Raw genomic sequence first — 7,823 nt, forward strand, 5'->3', positions numbered from 1 at the left:
GTGCACGTGCTTAGCCCACTGCTCCAATTATTTCTGCTTAATTTAGCCCTCTTTCCTGGTGGTGAAAGTGGACTCTGTAGCCGATCGCTTGCCTTCAGAAGGCATTTAGAAACCTGGCTGTGGACATCAGGATTTGGATTCATGTGTCAGTAATGCATATGAGACATTATAAGTGCAAGGTTCTCTGTCATATGGCTTTTATCTCACTTTATAGCATATAATAATTACTAGCATTACGATATTTTTAAAACCTGCTTAAGCAATAGTTGGCTGTATTTGCATGCCAACAAATATAATTAGATTGCTTTCACTTGACACAGATTTGACTGTACTAGATACAAACAGGCAATGATCACCTTCTGCTGAAGAAAAGGAGGGCAGAGAAGCAGAAGAGAAACTGGATGTGAAACATTAGTTAATGGTTTAATGTGCATGTTGCATTCACTCCTGGTTTTCTGCTTTCCCTTTGTAGGCAGTTCTGTAACTAGCTTGGGTTTAGCCTGAAACACGACTCTCTTCAGACAGATATATCATGTAAACCAGAGTAGTCCCATTTTCATTTAAACTAGATAAGGTACAGAACATTAGTTTATTCTCTTTGCTGCTAGGAGTTGCATACAAAACACTGAAATCTGTATAAACGCTATACTTCTCAAATAAGTTAATTCACGAAGCCAGCTCTATTTTTGTGCCTACATGTGAACTGGGTCTTAACATGTGAATTTATTTGCCGGTTACATAACCAACTTGAACTGTGGTAAATCTACATAAAAGAAAATGTGAGTTTCCTGTTGTCGTTCCTGTTTAACCCCAGGTGGCAACTAAGCACCATGCAGCTGCTAGCTCAGTCCCCCTGTCCCACCCGTGGGATGGGGAGTTGAACTGGAAAATGGTAAAACCTGTGGGTTAACTTAAGAACAGTTTAAGAATTGAAATAAAGACAAATGTAATAATAATAATAATAATAATATAGATTAAAAGGTAGGAATGAAATCTAAGAAAGTCACATGATGCACAGTACAGTTGCTCACCACCTGCTGCCTGATGCCTATATAGTCCCTGAGCAGCGATTGTCCTCTCCCAGCCAACTCCCCCAGTTTATATACCCAGCATGATGTTCTGTGGTATGCAACATCCCTTTGGCTTGTTTGGGTCAGCTGTCCTGGCCCCTGGCTTTTTGTGCATCTCCTCACTGGCAGAGCACAGGACACTGAAAAGTCCTTGACTTGGAGTAAGCACTACTTAACAACTAAAACACCAGTGTGTTACCAACATTATTCTCACAGTAAATCCAAAACATAGCACTGTACCAGCTACTAGGAACAAAATTAACTCTATCCTACTTGTAACCAGGACACCTGTGAAGGGAGCAAAGATTTTATCCTTGATCTTTCCTCCAGGTGATGAGGTTGCTGTCTACATTCAATTTATTGTCCCTTTAGCCTCTTGGCTGGTGTGCTATGTTTCTGCTCATTTGTGTTTTTTCTAGATGCCAGGTGAAAGCATGCTTCCAGTCCAGCCACTGGCTTGGAACAGGCCAGTTCCACTGAGAAAACTGGGTACTAAACCCAAAGCTCCTGCACCCTGGTTCAGTGCCTTCGTCAGAAATCTGACCCACCTCTTCAGCCAAGTCTTACAGGTTATATGCAGAGAATAGTCCAAAGCAATGTCAAAGGTCTCTCTTGGCTTGACAGCGGTGAGGAAATCCTGCATTAAAGCTGCTCTGTTACTTTCAGCTTACTCCCTGATGCTGGAGCAGACACTGTGTAAGCACGAGGCTTTGGCAAAAAGGAGAGGAGAAGACATCTCAGTGGGAACTCTACTTCCTTTACTTGCTGCAAGTTGTAATTTTTTCATTTTTTTTAATGGCAGGTCAGCTGCTTCTGGACCGTATTGTGCACTTTGCTCCCACTCACTTAATTTCCATTCTCCACCATGGTGATTGGGGTGGGGGGTGGGGGGGAGTAGGCAGGTAGGGGAAAGAATGAAAACTTTGTGGCACATCAATATTTGTCTCAATTCATTGTCTTGCATGATGACTCACCGTCAAAATACTGCTGCAGCAACATTTGACATGCCACACTGGAACAGCTTCTGAATTGCTACAATGTGCTATTTCCAATCGTAAGATTATGGGGGAATTAAAAAAGCAGATCTTTTGACACAATTCAGCATACCAACTTCAGTGTATTGTGCTACTTTATACCACAGAGTCGCTACTAAATGGGCTGTTTGACGTGATGCATTATACAGGATTTAGAGGTGTCATGTATAAGTACTTTATAGTCTTTGTGATGCAAATGAAAAAGGATGTATCCTGGGAAAACATTAGCAGTATTGCAGACAGTCCAAAGGTGTTTCTCTGCACAGCTGTGCCATGTAGCCCAGGTCAAATCCTGGTCCTTGTTAGTAACTGCAAGTAGGGCCAAGCAATGGCATTTTAACAGCTAAAAGACCCTTTACTCCAGCAGTGTTAAAACAAGAGGTGCTGCACGCCAGACAGCTGGTAGGAAGCAACATGTAATTAAGAAAAAATAATGACATCAAACATTTATATTGTGCATTTCTCCCATGTCTTTCGAAGTGGTATCTGGCTACCATGCGGGGCAATTTGCATCGCTCTGTATTTCCAGTTCACTTAGATAGCTATGATCGATCCACACTTGCTTGCACTACAGTTGCAGGCGAAGGGAGACAGGGAACAGTGAAACTGAGTAATTACAGACTTTCTGCACTGGTGGCAAAATATGTGAAAAGGAGTTTTTAATAAGTAATGAACACAGAGTTAAACTGTGTGGACAATTTGCAAACTGTGACGGCCATCTGTGAAGGGTGAAGGAAACCTCTTTTTGTCCTGTGGACGTGTAACCCTGCATCTTGAAGGGAAACCCCCATTTTCAAGTTACAGAGCCTCACGTGTGCTCTTAGGCCTGAAGCTCTCCCTGCCTCACGCTCGGTGAACATTGTGCTTATTCAGAGCTGAGGAACCCTTTCACCTTGCACCACCATTGCATGGCACTTACGTCGCCTCAATTACCTGGCTTTGCAGGGGTCTCGGCTGGGTTCTGAGGGACCCCTCCCCAGCACCCATGCAGTGCTTTTCTGCACCTTTACATTAGAGAGGGAGAAGCTGCCTTGGCGCCAAGGTGGACGTTTTGAAGGCACCTCTGTGCAGGTCAACCCCCTTCCTTCTGGCTAGCAGTTGCTGTGCTCTGGCTCTTCCGTCTCCTTCCCACCTCCCTCTCTGGGAACACATGGCCACGGTGGTGTGGCAGACAGCAAAGGGGATGGAGAAGCCTCACTGGTGGCTGCTAAGGCTTTTGAGTGCTCTAGTCTTTGTCAACTGAACTTGCTGTCCTCTGATGGGTGCAGATGCTCTCAGGAGAAGGTTTCTGACAATGTGCCACGTGTCGTGTTGTTTAAAGACAGGTTCCACCTGGGGACAGTATAAATATATTCTCTGGGAAACTGAGGTAAAGTCTCTGTCTCAATGCTCATTCTTTTTTCTCCCTCAGAGACTTAACATTTTTTTGTGTTAGTTATTTTTCTTGGTTTTAATTTTCAGAGGCAAATGAACCAAGCCATTCAGCCTTACACTAAACAGCACGTTGTCCTCACCCTGACTCCTGTGGTCACAGGGTGCCATACTTTGAACTCATTAGCCAGGTCTGCCAGCTCAAGGGAGAAGGGGGACACGTTCATCAGGCTGCTTGCCCAGCCCTGGTGAGCTCTGGCATTCCCCTCCTGTTTGACTACAGGCTTCTGATCTCTTGGTTACAGTGCCAAACTTGCAGGCAGCAGGTTTTCAAAGTAATGTCCCTACACTAAGTTAGACATATGTGTGGGTATACATATATATATGCACATGCACGTATGTCTGTGCATATATATGCTTTTGCAGTGGTGGTGTTTTCCATGGGGTCCATGTCAGAGATGGGGACTACAACCAGCTCACATGCTGATGCTTCAAGACGAGGAAGACCATATGCTGAGATCAGGGCTGGTTTTGAAATCCCACACTTTCTATCAAAAGTGGAGGGTAAACTTCTCTGTATTGAATGAGTGGCATTAACCCTTTCTGCTCTAAGTGGGGGTTTGATTCTCCATCTCTGCAGGGGCCCTTAAGTTAAAGACTTGCCTGAGGCAGGAGCAGGGATTTTTTCTGCAACCTTTCTGATCTACCTGGCATAAGAAAATAAAAATCCGTGGGGAGTGAGAGAGAATGAACAGGAATGTAACACTGACAGGACTCTTGTAGAAGATTGGAAAGGTTGCTTCTAGTTCAGAATAGAAACCTAAACCTGGATTTTTTGCATGTGGTGTACGACTCCATTGGCACTTCCAAATACTGAGTGGTCATAATTAGAAAAGGAGGGTGATACTGCTGCTCAGCCCTTACGTTGTGGCTGTGTTTCTGAGCAAAAGCTACAGCTGTCACTCTGTTTTCTGTGGAGCCTGTATGGGTGAGAGAAAGGCTGTGTCAGCATCGCAGCTGCAAGGGCAAGGGCAGCAGCAGCTTGGAGGCTCTGCAAAGCCACTGGAACCCATATGTGTTTGGAAAACACCATCATAAGTCTTTTTGCTTCTTTCTTAACAGCAATTCAGAAACATTTAAACCTTGACAGACTTCAAAATCAGATACACAATTAAATTAAAATTATCATGATGGCAGTTTCTAACAGAAGTACACAAATGCAATGGCCACAGCACAAACAGCAAAACAACTGAGAAGTTGATGAATATTTATGCAACAAAATGTTGTAGACTGTCATTTCTTTGAGGGTTTTGACTTCACTCAAAGCTTGGGTAATAAGGAGGAATCCCAGTGCATTCGGTGGTACAGGCAGGAGGAAAGACTGTGTGAGGTTTGCATTGGGCCAGTATGTAGCATGGCAAATGGAAAATACCTTATAATTTAATGCCTTTTTTTTTTTTTTTTTTTTTTCTTCAGAAGCTTCTTAGGATTTCTTGGTTGTGAAATTATAAACCATCACCAGAAATTATCTGTGTCAAATTTCCTTTAGGATTTAAATATACCAAAGAGAATACACTTCCTGCAGTGGAGATGAGGGTGTCTTCTGATATTTTTCTGCAATAACCCATTCAGATGACAGGGAAATAGCAGACTGGTGGGCTAGTTTCAAAGATTCACTCCACCGTTGGTAACTCCCTCAGACAGAAGATGAAGGTGCTGGATGCAGTGATCCTGTGCACAGCACAGCTGGCTTTGTCAAACACCTGGTATGTCTGGTAAGACTTTTGTAGCACTGGGTTTATAAGAGACTCTCCATAGCCATAAGGCAAGATTGCTGCTTCTCTTTATGGCCTAGATAGTGTGCTGAGGCATGAGCCAATGTGCCTTCGGTAGGACCTCTGCCAGGTGAGGATAGATGCCTTGATTGAATTCAGCTGTCCCTAGTGCCTCAGGCAAAATGAGGCTGATAACTCAGACCAGGTTAAGGTGCTGAGGCTGATCCAGGTTTCCTGAAGCTAATTAGGAAGCACTTATAAATCCTACTCTGTCAACAGGTGAGGGAGTGTGTTCATTTCTGGTTAAGGATATAGCATGTGGGATCTTCTATGTATTGGCTACACTTAGGAGAAGACCTCTCTGGGGTCCTCAAGTGACTAGACAGCAAGGTAATTCATATTACGAGGTCACCTGCAGACCTTTTGTTGTTTATGGGAGTGTGTTAGTGGAAGTGTTCCTTACAATTATTTTTTATTTCCATACAAGAATGAAAAAGAATGAGAAGTATGTTGGTGTAAATTGCCTTAACGCTGCTCTAACTGTATTTATCTTGGAACAGTGAATATATATTTGGGTGATAATGCCTTTCAAAAGAAATTACATCCTAAAGTGAGTATGTATATGCAGAACCTGTGTGTAGAACTGCTCTGAATAGTTGTGTGTGACGGATCTGACTCCTTATTATACTGCATCAATATTGTGCTGTTGTAACAGTCAGAGGTGGGAATTGTTTTTCAATGAAGAGAGTTCACTGAAATCACTTGTAGACTCTCCCTATTCTTTTGGATGTGTAAGCTTAGACTTGTGAAACAGCTCAATCTTCAAAAGTCCCAAGTTATTTTGAAGACTTGGTTACTCCTGTAAATTACTGTAAATAAACTTGTAAATAGGTAGGGATTACTGGGCACTCCTGTGAGTGGTGTTGCCTAGCAGGTAAAATCAACCAAACCAGGAAATTCTCACCTAGAAAAACTTTCAGGGAACTAGTGTGTGCTGAACCACAGGCCTTGCAGTTCCCACCCTCATCCTGGTTTTATGGAGTAGGGAGGCAGAGAGATTTCATCATGCTGTTCTGAATCAAGAACTGTGTTTGACTCTTCTTTCTTACTTGTGCCAAACACCATTCCTGTTTTATTCATTGAGGTGCTGGCCAGAATAAAAGGTAGCCCTCAGTTGCCATTGCTCATCAGCAATGCTCTTGCTTACCTGGAAAGGCTTCCAGGATAACAGGTGGCTGTGGATTGTCTTTAATGTAGAATTCCTTTAAAATGCTATTAGCTGTGGGGTTTTTTTAAGGATAAACAGATGCTGTAAGCACACAGTTGTCTTGAGAAATCTGTGTTCAAATGGCAGCCATGAAGCCATGCAATCCATTTACCTACTGTATGCTGATAAACTGACTGTATCCATAAGGCAGTTAATAGCTCCCTGGAAATGCAAGTGTCAAGTGTTTCCATTCTTGTTGGTTGACTTCTAATTGTGTGTGTGAAACCGGCAGGATTAATAGACACCCAAAAACCTTGATGGTTCCATCAACTGCATGCGCAACTGCAAGCTGCTTTAGAGGTCTGAGCATATGATCCTTTTTACCTTTAGTTGCAGCAGTGGCACAATAAGTCTGTTCCCATTGCTTTTCCTGGCTCTACGTAGAATTGGGACATACAAAGTAGCAGAAAATGAAAACTGTGTACAAAAACTACCTTAAACTTGTTTGGTCTTACACACCACCACCAAAGCTTCTACTGAGTCTGAGTGGTGCTCTCTGTTGTGGGAATTCCATTTTCAAGAGAGCTCACCCAGACAGCAACATGCTGCTTCGTGAGCCTTTGCCAGTTTGGGTTCAGCCAGCCTTGCCTGAATTATATTTCAGTCCAACCTCTGCAAGGTGGACGTGAAGGGCTTGATGCTGTTTTTTCATCATCTCCCTTCCTATTGTGTGCAACTGCTGCAGGCCACAGGAGTCCCTGAAATGAATCAGAATGAGACCAAATCAAAATTATTTGGTTTGTGCAGCAGTGAAGTGAACCCCATGAGAGGCCACTCCACCAGGTATGATTGCCAGGCTGGGCTTTGCAAGCGGGTGCCTGTTGTGCAGCTTTTTCTGCTCACCTGGGCTACTTGTCGTGCTCCTTGTGTCAGCTCCTGCAGTCTTCCAACATCCAGGATAACAAATGACCGGGAAAACCAATGTCTCATTTAGCGGTGTTGCTCAGCCCTGGCAATATTGAACAGAATTTTGCTTTTGTGCCTCAGTTCCCTGTTTGTAAAACTGGGATAATAACATCATCTCACATCACTGATGTGTGCAGTAGATAAATGTGTTAAAATTGCAGGGGCTTCGGTTTGCTATAGCAATGGGAATGTTATAGCCATCTGAGACAAATGAGTATTGTATCTCTTTTTCCCCAAAGGTAACACTTAACCTGTAGCTGAGGGTATACTATTAGTGCTGACATAAAATGAACATGGTTCCTGCCCACCACTGGCTTGGCTTTGCTTTAAAATATAACGTATTGTGGCCTAGTTGTTTGAAATAAATGTCCTTTTCCCACTTTTCTGTTTCTTGCTTATT

General features: G+C 43.2%; 1 protein-coding gene across 1 annotated transcript in view; it reads left to right on the forward strand.

Moving 5' to 3' along the window:
• PHF21B (PHD finger protein 21B) overlaps positions 1-7,823 on the forward strand; it is a 265,259-nt gene that overhangs the window by 41,190 nt on the left and 216,246 nt on the right. The window lies entirely within an intron of this gene.

This window comes from Falco punctatus (genome assembly GCF_963210335.1).
Source record: "Falco punctatus genome assembly, chromosome: 6".
In the NCBI taxonomy this organism is placed as follows: domain Eukaryota; kingdom Metazoa; phylum Chordata; class Aves; order Falconiformes; family Falconidae; genus Falco; species Falco punctatus.